Source organism: Mesoplodon mirus (assembly GCF_964341445.2).
Source record: "Mesoplodon mirus genome assembly, chromosome: 6".
Lineage (NCBI taxonomy): Eukaryota > Metazoa > Chordata > Mammalia > Artiodactyla > Ziphiidae > Mesoplodon > Mesoplodon mirus.
In genome coordinates this window covers 28178623-28193569 of record NC_138982.1, presented here as the reverse complement: position 1 = coordinate 28193569, position 14947 = coordinate 28178623, and the positions used below count along the sequence as shown (strand labels likewise).

Here is a 14947-nt window from a genome sequence, read left to right as displayed (position 1 = left end):
TATGAAAAATTTACAATCTTTATTTTTCTCTTCAAATTATGATGATCACTAAGAAAAACTGTTGCCGAATACCTGTCCATGCCACGTGCAAAAAAAAAACTATAAAAATATGAACGTATAAAATGAATAATTTTTAGGTTATGATTGACTCGATACACTGGTTTGTTTGCTGACAAAAATAATTTATTGTCAGGTTAATTTAAACAAATATTTCTGCCACTGCATTTTTAATTGATTTATATAAAACTTTTCAATATTGCAGATATCTCCTCAGATGAGCTATACTTTCCATTATGCATATTGAGGGGCTGGGAATTAAAAATTTAAATCTTCCCTCTATGATATTCTAGGAGAGATAACAAAAGAATTTTTAAAACCAGGGGAAGGCAATTCGGGATTGTATAAGTTATGGGACTCATATCTTAGAGGAACAATCAAGCGGGCAGGGTCATTACAAGCTCCCAAGTTGCTTATGATTTTGCTGATAAAGTAACACCCATTTTGTGGCCAAAAACCACATCATTTTACTCATTATGCAAACCGACTCATCAGAAGTCGGCTTAACTGAGTGACTCAAATTTTGGGATTCAGAAGTAGGCTTTAAAAAAAGAAAGCGTAAATATTTCTAGAAGCATCGTGGGGGGTCCCAGTGATAATGGCCAGGTTAGAAATTTACCAATGAAAGGAGACAAGGGAGGCTGGGGCCACTCAGGCCGGCAGTTGCACCTCACAACCACTGGTCCTGTGTTACACTGGGGAGGGCAAGTCCAGAGAGGGGCCTGGGGCAGAAGGACAGGGGTGGAGTCTGGCCCTATCCTGTCTTTCTGAGCACAGGGTCCCCCGCTGGGACTACCTTAGGAATATGCCCACTTTTGTGAGGGCAAACTTGTGATCAGATGAATTTGCTTTTGAATCATTCCACCCTTCTACAAAAAACTACAAAGTGCCATCTACGTGGCATCTACTGTGAGGCTAAGAGATGCGGGGACAGACATAATAGGGAATTATTTCTCCCAGCACTTACTGTCCAGTGAGGTAAGAACAGCTTGAACTTCATGTGTAAGCTGATAGCAAAGGTGTAGTTTAACTGGCAAAAAGTTTCTAGCCTAAGGGCAAAGGTACTCTCTCCTCGAATGCTGGAGAAAGTTGCCTGTAAGGTTTTTGTTGTTGTTTGAAATGTCATTGCAATGATCTGATCATAAACCCTGCTTACATGCTCTGGAGTGAAGGGCACTTGAAAAAATAAGCATCGAAAAAGTAATAAACAAATAACAATTCTTTCCCAGGCAAATTCAAGAATTCCTCAGCTAACGTGTTAAAAAAACATATCATTTTTTCTTCCAACACACAACTTATCTAATCATTGGTCTCATCTCTTTTGCACCATGGACCCTTCTGGCAGTCTGGTAAAGCCCACTGTTGTGAGAACAATGTTTCTATGTGCCTGAAATAAAATGCATAAAATTACGAAGAAAACCAACTGTACTGAAATACAGTCATCCAAACTGTATCATACAGTAATATATGTGCTTCTTTATTAACGTACCAAATAGCAAGATCTAGGAACAGATCTAATAACTACCGTAATTTTGGAGTGATGAGCAAAAAAATAGTATTTTGAGATATCTGCAATAAAAATGTGATAGGAAAATATTTGTGATTTTTATTGGTGACAAATTCATAGGTATTGCTAATACTACTGCGACTTGTTGCCTATATTGATAATTAAATAAAATGTCAAATTTCAGTAAGACATTAGTGAAAATAAAGTGTTTTTATTCTATTCAAGTTCATGCATGGACCCCCTGGGGGAAGATGGGACAGAGGTTAAGAACTCCTGAAGAGGGTGCCCCCTCCAGTATATATGTGTCTGTATACATACATAGATACATACACATATATATTTCAAATATTATTCCAGAACTATCTTATATAAGCTCCTAGTAGATTACAAAACTTTGGTATTTATAAGTTCTTGGAACAGATCTGCTTATCCTGTTTGTTTGTTTGTTTGCTTTTTGCCACTAAAGGACCATGCCTCTTAGAGATGGGTTGGAGGGAAACAGTTAATCACTAGTTAATGGTTCCCAGACTGTGTCCTGAGGAGGCCCAGCTTTCCACCAGGGGTGTTTCAGCAGTACCCTGGCTGTGTGTGTACATAGGGTGGGGTGTTGATGAGAACACCCCGCCCCCAACCAATCCTCAAGTCAATCAGAATGGGGGAAGACTTTTAGCCCATTTACGTATTTCAGTTCTGGATGAGCTTTTGTTCATAAAACAACAGTTTTACAGCTTGAAATTTCCTGATTGACAACTGCACTAGCACATATATATACCTCACTGTTTTTCCCTGGTCCTGTTACAAACTCAGTAAATGGGTTTACCACCTCTGAATAAAGAAAGCATCCATACTCTGACTTAGTTAACTAACGTCATACCACCCCAATAACTATAAAGGTAAGCAAGATTAGTAGAGTATCCTTTGAGAAATGTCTGTATGTGCCAGGAGAGGAACACTATCAATTTTCCAAAGACACCTGGGTTTCCCAAATAGAAGAGGATAAAGTAGCAGGGCAGATACAGGATGGAGGCGGGGAAAGGAATGGAATTAAGGCAGGTGCTTGCTGTTGGGGGCTGGAGGTAGAGGGGGGAAGGCTTACAAATCAAACAATGGTTGGTCTTTCCTCTCATCACCTCTTCAAAGAGCATATGGTCACAAAGGACATGCCTTTAAGATGTGAGAACAGGGCAGAAGGAAGCTAGTCAAAGGATTAAAGAAAGAAAAGAAAGTGAGTAGGAAAGAGGGTAAAGGAAGTGGGGATAGGTAGAAAATGAGCACATAACCATCTCATCACTTTATATTATACATAATGCAATGCTAAGTTTATCCAAAAATATAAACACAATTTTCTGCCTAGAAATTAAGCTTGATGGATAAGGCTTTAGTCCTTATGGTTACCCAGGGTCCAAGTTATTTAGTCTCTTTAATCAAAATACTAAAATAAAATCATTACCCATTAGGCTATTACCCTTCCCCCAATCTCCAAACACACAAGCAAAAATTAATTGGAAGCTCGGAAGAAAGAAGGCAATTTAGACAGTAACAGCTTGGCATGGACTGAGCTGGATTTCCTAATAGCATTTGTCTGTTTGTGAATGTATATTTTATTTATAGCCTTCACTTTCTTGACCGTATTGAAAGTAATTTATTTTTACCTAATCTGCATTTCATTTAAGCCACCAAATACTCCATCAATGTACCAGCCAAGTAACACCCTGACAAGCAGCCTAGTGTTGGTACCAGAAGTAAAATGGGTAAACATTTAAAGGACACACTTGGGGACGGGCACTCCTCAGCAGCTATTAAACGCTTGCTACAGGTACCAAGTTACAAACTGCAAATATGGGCTTCAGGATGTTCCTTCACATCAGCAGCCATTCCCTGCTTCCTCCTCCTGGCTTACTCTCCATTTCACGAACCTCTTCCAAACCTGTGATTTCTCACAGACTGAGTCTGTTTTTTCCTCTTTGATGTGCTATCCTGCCCCTGAAGAACTTGCATTAATCCCCCAAAATGAGAAGTTAAAGGTGGACTTTCAGGCATCAGTGAAAAACCCAAAAAAGACATGTTAAAGGGGGAAACTCTTGAGCAATCTCTAAGTCATATGGTGTTGGCAACCACTACCTCACCACATAGTAAGCCAAGCCCATGCCCAACTGAATGAAGCTCACCTCCTCTCTATAGTGTCCTGACTTTGCTAGGTCCCTGATGAGAGAGGGGGATCTTCCAGTTTTCTAGCAACAAGTCTCAGATGAGATCATATCAAACTTGAGCTCATCTCACACTGTATAACATGGAGTTCATACCCTGGATTCCAAACAATCAGTTCTCCGCACTATATGCCACACATAAATAACCCTTTTGGGCTACAGACCTCAAAATAGCACTTTGTCCCCACAAACTAAGCCCTTCCATTATTCAAAACCTTGCCTCCTTTATGACTCATTCCCAGACTAACACACCTGTCAGCGGGACCTTCAGTCAAAATAGCATCCTTTTTCACACTTGTGAACCTGTTTCAGCAACAAACTCACAGAACCTGGAACTGCCTGGGACATTACAGAGTCCGACCCAATCTATGTCACCTTCCTGAAGGGAAAGTTAGAAGCCTGAAAGGTCAAGCAACTTGCTCAGGGAAATCCACAACATGGTAGACAGGAAATGGGGACCCCCACCCCCCACTCTCTGCCAATCCTCAATGCTTTCTCTGAAAGATGCAGTTTATGTACAAGTTGTTATATAAACCACGTGTGACTTTATGGACAATCCTATTTCTCATGTAGATAATCAGGAACCATGCCCTCCCCTTCCTTTCAGCTTGGAATAAAAATGTGAGCTACACTAACAGACGATATTGATGACTTCGACAATGCTGATGAAAAATGCAGACAGTGGGTCCAAAAGAAAACAGCAGAAAGTATTCAAAGAAACTAATTCTCCTTCCTGTACATTTTCCTAAGGATCTGAGGGCAGTGGAGAAGAGCGACTGCAGAGTGGCTGAAGAAGGTGAACTGAGCTGAAAGGCAGGATCAAGTTTATAAATTCCTTTTCAACCAAATCTTCACCGGCACTTGCTAACAGATACATGAAAACTGTCCTTTCGTTAGACGGGGACCCAGCAGGGTCCATAAAGAAAATTACAATATTTTCCTTGAATAATGAGATTCTTGTAGTCTCATTAAATTTAGTAGAAAGACATGCTCTTCCATCATACTCAAAATATTGAATATTCTCAAACCTCACACATACCCCAACATCCCTAAACAGCAATTCTTTTTTTTTTTGTTTTTGGTTCTCTTTCCTCTTCCCTTTTGTATCTACAGGTGTACTTAGACACAAAGAAATCCTAACACATGAAAACTAAAGTCTGCAAATGTGGAAAGCTAGGGATGATTTTTCAGGTTATAAATGAAATCTTTCACTTGCAAAAAAAACAAGGCAAGCTTCCTTTAAGTGGCGAGTGTTACCAAGGACTGCAAAATGTGATTCAATTTGCATGCTGACTAACGTATCCTGAAGTAGCTATGCAAAATCTTCAGGGTCATTAAAGCAAGGGCAGGAGCAATGAAGTCATAAGCTGTACTTTTTTTTAACCTCTACTTTTCTTATTTCTTGGACTCATCCCCATACAACTATATGTGTCAAACCTCTTCTTGGGAATCCTAAATAAAAAGTGACAGCAAGCCATTGTGGGTGGATCTCACTGATTAGTACTGGGTGCTTTCACTTCTGTGCTAAGAAGGATTCGGAGGTTATATCTGTACACAGCAGTGATGTGACAGGTAATGTGAGGCTTGAATCAAATCTTCCACAATAACTGTATCTTGCAAAATGATTATAAAGGTAGATTAAAACTGTTCGAAGAAACTGACCTAATAATTTGGTATTAACCATGTAAACTGCTTAGCAGCTGAGATGGAAGAGGGATTCTAACTAAAAAGAAAATACCTTCTTTTCCGCTAAAGTGATATTAGGCCAGAAGAAAGTATGAATAGGCAGAAAAATGCTAGATTTCAAAGTTGGAAGATATTATGGAGCAAACACTAAGCAAACAGTGAAAAACTGGAAGTTTTTTTTTTTAATGTGAAGAAATAAGGAAGAGGGGAAAAATAGTTAAGGAAAGGAAATAAAGGGGAAAAATCTGCTCTTCTATGGGGAACGGTACCTCTTATCAGTAATAGGAATCACCATAGAACTTTAGGAAGCTTCCAAATGAGGCTCATAACTTTAGTAGTGAAACAAAAATAAAGATAAAAAGAGAGAGTGTATTTTATTTGGCATTAAAAGACACTTAATTACCTTGATCTACGTTTTAAGTGTTCTCTAAAGTGTATGGTTGCGAGCCTTCTTTAGAGGTACGATTCTAAATCACCACTGATCCTATTCCTTTTTCCTCTCTTAATTTTAGTTTTCCACCAGTTTATTTGCTTTCGTATGGCTCCAATACTTTTTCTTATGGCTAAATTCTTCTGAGACTGGTGATAACTTTGGCCTTATATGGTTACCCTGCACCTGCACTTTCTGCCAGGTTACCTCCACTATGTCTGCAGCAACAGAATTCACTGGTTTTCAACTCTACCTTTCAAACTGATTCTGCAGATTAACACACCTCTCTAGGAAATAAATTTTTTGATTGGGTCCATTTTTGTTTTGGGATTGTCTGGGATATGACCAGCACGCCTAAACTAACAATTTTTCATTAACAAAAATAAGGGAAACCGTCCATTAAAAAACTGCATATGCCCACTGTAGAAATTCTTTCAAAATTTATGTTCAAATAAATGGCTTAACACTGACAAAATAAAAAAGGCAGAGACTCCAAGGATATTATCCCTCTCATACAGAAAAAAGAGAGAGAGAGAGAGAGAGAAAGAAAATAAAAGAAAAATAAAAGAAAATAAAAGAAAAAGGAAACGGAGAGTACCATCTTTTTTCCATTCGAGTTTTGGCAAAAGTGAAAACATGGAATTTGATGATGGTTTTGATAAAATCACCTGGAGAAAAACTAGGCAACTTCTCCATTTTTCTAGATACTTCATTCCACTGCATTTTATTTTTATTTAAGCACATCTCCAACACACACACATACAGACCCCAACTCTGAAAAAAAAAAAAAAGGGCCTGAAATTTTAGTTACACCACATGTGGTTTTCATTTGTGAAAAATGAACAAGCTGTTTGTGGTTAAACTGTCTAATCGCCTGTTATCAATCTAGCGCTGCATTCAAGATTTACAGGACCCATCAGCTTCTGTGCTACATTAGCTGTAAATTGGGGGCGGGGGGGGGGAGGAAGGAAAAGAGGAGGAGGAGAGAGTTTATCCTGAGGAATAATATTTCCAATGCAGCCACACTCGCACTACATCTGGTTGTGCTGGTAGCGGCAGTTAAATTGAAATATTTCACAGCGTGTGTCAGAAACATGCAGAATGGTAATTATGACAGATCTGATTAAGCCCGAGTGCCACAAGCTCCCTGGCCAGCGCCGGTTGTGCAGGTGTGACCTTGTGCGTGCCTGCGTGTGTAAATAAAATTAATTACAAGCGAGAGGGTGAAGGCTTCGGTGACATCACAAAGCGGAGGAACTCCCAAGGGGGAGACCTAATGGAATATTTTCCCTCAGTCTAATAATACAGTTCATATTGACTTGAGGTAATTAGTGGGATCATTAAAGCAGTTTTCCCGGCGTATTTGGCTGCCTGATCAGATTAGTGAAAATGTTCTTCAGAACAAGCCCTGTGTGGTCTGCCAGAGAAGAGGAAATAAAAAGCAACAAAGCATATTTTGGAATGATAAGCAGTGCTGGACTTGTACTCTAGCGCAAAAAAAAAAAAAAAAAAAAAAAAAAAAATCTCCACTTCTCTCTGGAGCCTACAGATCTAACTTCCTGTCCATCTTCATTCTGCTATTCAACTTGTGTATTCCTAGACACACTCTCAACTATTCCTTTCGTTTCCCCTCTCTCTGCTAAATCTGACTGCTCCATCATGATGAGCCAGCCCAACTCCCTAACAAATCTCTTTTAAACAAGGCAATTTGAAAATTGGGGGAAAGGCTCTTCCAGGACTGCCTTACTGACTATATGGGTCCACTGGGAGAGGCAAAAAAAAAAAAAAAAAAAAACCCAAGGGAAGGAATGCCACTTAAAATTCACCTGCTAAACAAAAGAGTCCTCTCTTTTGTAACGTATAACAGAGGTTTAAATATTTCTTCCCCTTTGGATCTCAAAATGGGTTTTGGCATAGGCTGAAGTTGGGGCAAACATTCTTGAGTTGAACAGAACACAGAGCTCTCGTCAAGAAAAGGGCCATTTGTTTGAAACTAGTCTATTGAGCATGCTCTACCTTGCCACCGGAATACGCCAAGCGCTGTCACAGATGGCAGGCTCTGACAGTTCCCATCCGTAGCATCAAGACTCGACAGTTCAGCACAAGATCAGTGACATTCTGTCTCATTAGAACCACGCTAATTATCACAGCTAGTTTCAGGGGAAACCATGTGTTGCAATGGTCAATTTGAAGGAGCCTGTGCATCAACAAACTGGTAATAAGGATCAGACACCTTATTATACGACAGCATGCTGTCTATGATCTGATTTACAGAATCAGAGGCACCGAGGCAGCCGAGGAGGCTGGCGGTTTATGAAACAGTGTGTTTCAACCCAATTCCTGAGGCATACGGGTTGAAAAGGGGATTGTTTTAAAAAAAAAAAAATTACACAAAAGGCCACTGGAATGGTTGAAGCAAGAAATCAAAGGAGAACAGATTCTCTATGACCAGACAACAGAAGTAGATTAAGTCTTAGAAAAAGGACAACTTCATCAATTTAGCAATTGTATGGCGACGCCACCAGCAGATTGGAGCTTATATTTTTACAAGGTATTTAATGATAAATTATAAAGTGGCTATATTACTATTAATCTCTAAAATACATATATATTATATATATATAATATACATATTTTATATTTATATATGATATATAAATATAAACATATTTATTTATTTATATTTATATGTATTTATATTTATATATATAAATATGTTTATAAATATAAATATATATAAAAAACATTTTCAATATGTATATTTTATATATATAAATGGGTGGTCTATGATTTAGTTGTGTCATTTTGTCACGCAAAAGAACTGCATGTGCAAAAGCGTAACAGCTATAGTTATAAAAATGAATAATCTCAAAGGTTACTTTTTAAGGTGCAGGTCTTGCAAGGCCAAAAAATTCTACATCAGACTCCTATTACCAACATAAGTTCTACCATCCCTCTTTTAGTATCTTTTACTGATGTGAAAGTTTAACAGTGCAGTTTCCTCCAGAGCTATTTTTCTATTGTCATTTTGCATAAATGCATTTTTAGAGCTCATTCATTTCACGGGGCTTTTATTTTCATTCCTCATATGAGGGAAAAAGAAGATAAAGCTAAAATAAAACCTACCTTTACTACCCAAACCATAAAAGACAACTCTTGAGACTTCTGAGAAACACTTTGTCTTTTCACTTGGTAGTTTGTGAAAGAACGAAATCAGTGTTATAATTATGTGTGAAGTTTAACTGAATGACATTCCGTTTTGAAATTCATTCCTATTTAAGAGTTAAAACCCCATGGGTTTGGTCTCTTCCCTACTCCCATTTTGTAGATACTGGATCCTATCCTGAAGAACTTTAACTCTTCAATTGTCAAAGATGATTCTAGAAGGGCTTCCGAAAAGAGGAACTTTCGTAGGATATTGTGGGTCCACACTTTTCAACTTATACTACATTTTAGGACAAAAGGTGGCCTTAGATTAAAGCAGATTCTACGAATATGTACTTGCTATACTCATGCTTTAGAATGCATTAAACTGGGCTGCTTCAAAGTGGACCACTCCTGTGGTCACCTTCCCGGAACTTCCTCACATGATGATCCTCTTTAGAGAGTTGGCTCAATATTCACAAATTGCTTCTTTTCAAATCTTGACTAATATTTTCCTATGACATTTTTTGAAAGATGGAGAAACTGGGCTTAATGAGTTATGACTATACTTGTTACAGTGAACTTATTAAATGGGAGAATTAGGAAGATGAATTTCTATCACTCTAGTTATCAAATTTTAAATTTTAGAGGAAAAGAAATTTTTTAAAAATTTGAAGGTGGCAATAAGATAACCAAGAAGCTTCGGTTCGACTTGCCGCAATAGACAATATCAAGTGCCTGGGGGAAAAACACCCCTTTACGTGATTTTTTTTTAGCCAAAACTATGATCGGCAAGTACGTGTTCTATTTAATAATTCTGAACCTCCTTGATCAAACCCTAGATTAATTAAAACATATGCTTGTTTTTATAACACAGAAATGTGGAAAGGGCTCGTATTCAGATTCACAAATTTAGTTCTTAAAACACTGTATAACATACAATCATGTACCTTTAAAGTGCTAGATTATGTCAATGTTTATGTATTTAAAGCCATTAATTTCAAAAGTCCTGTTGAGCAACCACTAGAGACATAAAGATAGGTCTACACTGCAGAAAACTGAATCCAATATGGATTCCCAATATTTAGACAGAAGGGATTTTTAGAGATGGCTCCCACAGAACACCTTAAATAGGAGATGGACGGGTCTCCACGTCCCTATCAAGAAGGCAGCACCGGGCCCTCCCCAAATGTAGGTAAACCTGAATACAGGCAGGTCCTGAGATGCTACACACTGGGCTGTCTTACTTCTCTTCTCCCTTCAAGCATTCCTTTGGCCTCTTCCTTCTTCCCAGAAGCTGATCCAGGGAAACCTAACCTGTATCTCCCCACGTCCTCCTCCCGCCCAGTAAAAGAAAAATAAATAAATGAATAAAGTAAAATAAAATAAGGCACTAGATGGAAAATGTATGAAGAGGCAGTTCTCTTCTTAGATGCTGGCTGAAGGCAACTCTATTAGCCCAAGAGAAGGGGCTCTGAGGACACGATGTAAAGATCTTCCCACAGGCTGCTAGAAAAGCATGTGGCACCAGAAATAACCGGAACCGTGACTCGCAAATCTGTAGGGGCCTCCTGTGGATCTGAAACAGGAGGCTACACAGGTAAAATCGTGTTGCAGTGAAGTCTGTTATGTGAACATTCCAAAAAAAATGAATCAGCACAGGGCTTCAAAGTGTAGTTTCCGTGAAGTGTAATTTGATGCTAAGAAAATAAAAGATGCCTTTGCTGACATGCTAGAATACAGAATGCAGTCGTGGTACTGTGATTTTTTTTTTCCTGGATTTTATCACTGTAGATTCCTATAACCAGCAATGAAAATGGCATTCTTAGCCCTATTTCTACCTCTAATGATTTGTGACATATCATGTCTTACTCGTATTTAAGGCATTCCAATCACCATCTAAGAATTACTAAATCTGAAGATGCTTTTTTCTTTTTTTTACCTACAAGCCCAAAGAGCACTAAAGCTTTCTTCTTTCTCCTTCACTCTCCCCTCTCTCTCCCATCCTAGAGGTCTTGAATCTCAATGACAAAAGTGTCTGAAAAGTAGATGGAAGAAAGCAAAAGGCTTCGAATTATTCGGTCTCTTCTACTGGTCGTGCTATCTTCACAGAGGCAGAAATTCTTTTTTTTAGTGCAAAAAAACCACACCTATCAAGCAGTCGAAGTTGTTGCAGCCAAAGAGTCCAGTAACTACAGGACTGGTAGGTAGAGACTGCAAAAGATTCTATAGAAAAGCATGTTCAGTCAAATAGAATTTCCATCATCTAGCTGCTTTACCTAAAAGAAATACCCTGTTCAATAAAGCACTAGAGCGAAATCATTTTCTAAGCGCAAGTGGGGATGCAACCGCTCTGGAAAAGCCCTTTATTCTGACTGCATTACTGTATCTGCAAGCTCCACCTCTGCAAACATGAAAATCAATGTAACAATTCGATGTACAAGGCAAGGCCTACGGCACTGCTAATGTCCCCTTGCTGGACATACACCTTAAGTCTCAGAGCTCTCAGGAGGTTTGCTGTGGGATAAAATTAGATTCCAACATCTGCCACCATTAAGGAAAAAATTCCATTTCCGTCTCCCATATGAAAACACTATAACCACTGAACAGTAACTGAACCTTGATACCGTAATGGTTATTACCCAAATCAACTATTTTTTTTTAAACAGTAAAATTAGTGAATTCTGCTCTCATAATTATTTGAATGCTATCAGACTAAATGTTTGATAAAATTCTAATATGATTCACTTGGAAAAACGGCTGCTTGTTTGAATACCCACAATATACAGTGTATTCATTTGTAGCTATTCACATTATGTTTAAAGCGTATCATCTTTTTAAAGTTTGCATTAGCCTGCTTTCCTACCCAAGCACAAAAAGTAGCCTACCTTCAGTTTGTAGTTGCATACTTTACACAGACATTTCTATTAACGTTAAAAACAATCTCATTTCTATCACTCATCGAAGAGAAAGTATAATACATGCGAAATGGTGGCATCTGAAAAGTTGGTTTCTTTTCCTGAAAATACTTTGTGCATTAGTCACTGCAGACCACAGCTACACGTCTGGTTCCACCACATTCTGGGGCTGTACTATCTTTTCAAAATAATTCTGCTGCCTGCCATTCAGGGGATTTACCTAAAGCTTTACCTTGTAAAATAAAAAGTATCTGAGATACATAAATAGATAATAAATAAGTCACTCTGTGTGCAGGTCTGAGTCTTTTGCTTAGCACATTGTAAGACATTATCTATTTGTGTTACAGTGCCGTAAATCTAAAAGCTCTTCTGCATGCATGACAGCATGGGACCTCCTCCCATGTTAAAAGAAATCTTGGGCTCAAAAAGGTTAAATCATTTCCCAATACCAGAACAGCAGTGACTCAGCCTGGACCATAGCGTCCTTTGAGTCCTCCACCATGTACCCTTCCCTACACCCCAACCCCAAACAGACATGAAAAAGCTTGGCTTCTGGGCTTCCCTGGTGGTGCAGTGGTTGAGAGTCCGCCTGCCAATGCAGGGGACACGGGTTCGTGCCCCGGTCCGGGAAGATCCCACATGCCGCGGAGCGGCTGGGCCCGTGAGCCATGGCCGCTGAGCCTGCGCGTCCGGAGCCTGTGCTCCGCAACGGGAGAGGCCACAACAGTGAGACGCCCGCGTACTGCAAAAAAAAAAAAAAAAAAAGCTTGGCTTCTAAGGGCCCTATGTTGGCAAGAACCCATATTCCATGAATATGTCAGTGAAGAAAGGAAAGCCCCTCCCATTCCACTATCAATTAGTCCAGCATCCCTAATTCCTCTTTCCTTTGGTCCTGAAGCCGCCTGGAACCCTGAGGAGACACTAAAATAGTGATGCAGAGATGCAGAATTTGGGTTTGGCTCTCCTACTTTTTAGTCAAGTAACCCTCGCATAAAATGAGGAAATCAAGCCCACAGGGTTATTGAGAACTAAATGCAGATAATATATAATGCATGACAGGGTCTAGCACTAAAAAAAAGGTACTGAATGTTAGGCCAACATAGAGAATCAGGGCGAGATACAGAAGCAGATGGGGCTGGACCGGTTGAGATAAAATGGCTCCAGCACATTCCTCTGTACACGTGCTTCATTTGGGAGGACCTCTGCCCATGCTGACAAGCCTTGGCACCTATCTCCAAGGCATAAACAACTCTTGCGCAAGTTAAGAATTCTGACCATGGGAAAGGTACGTCGGATTTGAAGATTTTTTGGGGGGTTTTGGTTTGTTTTCTAGTTTTTCTATTTCCTTCACAAAAAATCATGGCAGGTCAAAAGAACTTAAGTCAATGGACTACCTGCCCTTGTTAAGTCAGATCTCTTCTCTTAGGGATATATACAGTTTTTGGACCGTCTTATTTTTCAGTAATCATCAACTTTTAGATTTTCATAAAGAGGGCAGTACTAACATCTAAACTGAACAGCTAAGAGAAAGGTACAGAAACGTTTTTTAATGAAGTTCCAGTAAATTAGTAGTTAGGAAAAACTATGTGAGGGGATGAAAGTTAACAGTCTGCTGGACCCCAGTAGTCTACAATTGGCCCCTTGGAATCTCTTTCATCCAGTAATGAGGAGATGAGCTAGCGGCTTTGGGGGTTCTGGGGAACACACCGTCATGGCAGATACACAGTTGGCAACTGACATCTTTGAAAGTGACTCACGGGGAGCTTTGTAGGACAGGAGTCCAAAGAGCAAAGATGTTTAAAAAACCCCTAGAACATCACTCACATGACATTATCAACCCATTGCCGCCACTGTCTGAATAGCTCCAAAATCAGAACTCAGCCCAGGAGGGGAGAATTGGGGATATCATTTAAAAGAAAGAAAGAATGAAGGTAGCAAAAACACTGCTAGCCAGAAGGAGCTATGCTCTCGTCAGAAAGGAGAGGGAGGGTGGTGGTGATTATATGACAGATGCCAACTTCCCCAAAAGTTTTAATATTCTATTTTTGTTTGTTGGTTTTAAGGCTGCCCCTTATCACAATAATGCATGTGTCGTTTCTCTGTTTATCTATTCTGGAGATTGGGGGAAAGTGTTTGGCCTTGTAAGAAGACAGTCTGTTATTCTTGATAATTTAATTGGAAAGGTCAGAAGAGATGCAGAATCAGAAAGAAAAGCAGGATAAACTATGTTGAAATATGAGATCCTCATCCTAATTAGACTAAATAGCCAAAAGAAGAAGGTGCAGGGTGGGTGGGTGAGGGGCGACGTGCGAACAGGACATTTCTCCTTAATGCCTAGTCTTGGCATGTAAATGAAGACATCTGAAGAAGCACACAGGTTTGAAGCGGCTCTGACATTCTATCATAATTAGAAACATTTCAAGAGCCCTGTAATTTCCAATCAAAATTACAGTAATTTCCGATATACAAGCCATGATTCATGACAGAATTTTACATTCCATGAGAGATTACGGTGGCCTGATGTATGACACGCCGAGTATGGCACTAACATAAACAATTCAGTTTAATGTTTAAACAGCACTTGATGTTTAGAATCTCACAATAAAAGAAACATATTATTGTAGAAATTATCACTTTGACAGTGATTGAAGGGTACGCAGGCATGTGGCCTATAAAGCTATAATTTTTACAGTCCACAGCTTGAGTTTAATCATTTTTATATAACATTTCCAAGATATCCCTTACGTATTTCCAGCCAGCCTATAACTTAAACAAGAACAACCTTTTCTCAAGCAAAATTCCTATCAAGGACCACTATTAATGTTGCTGGAGTGAAATTTCAGAAAAACCTAATAATGAAAGTACTGTATTGTAAATACATCATATTGTAAATAGTCTCAGGACTGCATAATTTTATCAGAGGCTGACAGCAGCCAGGCTGTTTTACAAAGGAGAGTTCATTAACGATAATGAAATACATTTGTCTAAAATTTCCTTG

At 39.1% G+C, this 14947-nt stretch overlaps 1 protein-coding gene across 2 annotated transcripts in view; it reads right to left on the bottom strand.

Annotated features, from left to right (window-relative positions):
* Positions 1-14947, bottom strand: part of SATB1 (SATB homeobox 1) — a 98137-nt gene that overhangs the window by 15103 nt on the left and 68087 nt on the right. The window lies entirely within an intron of this gene.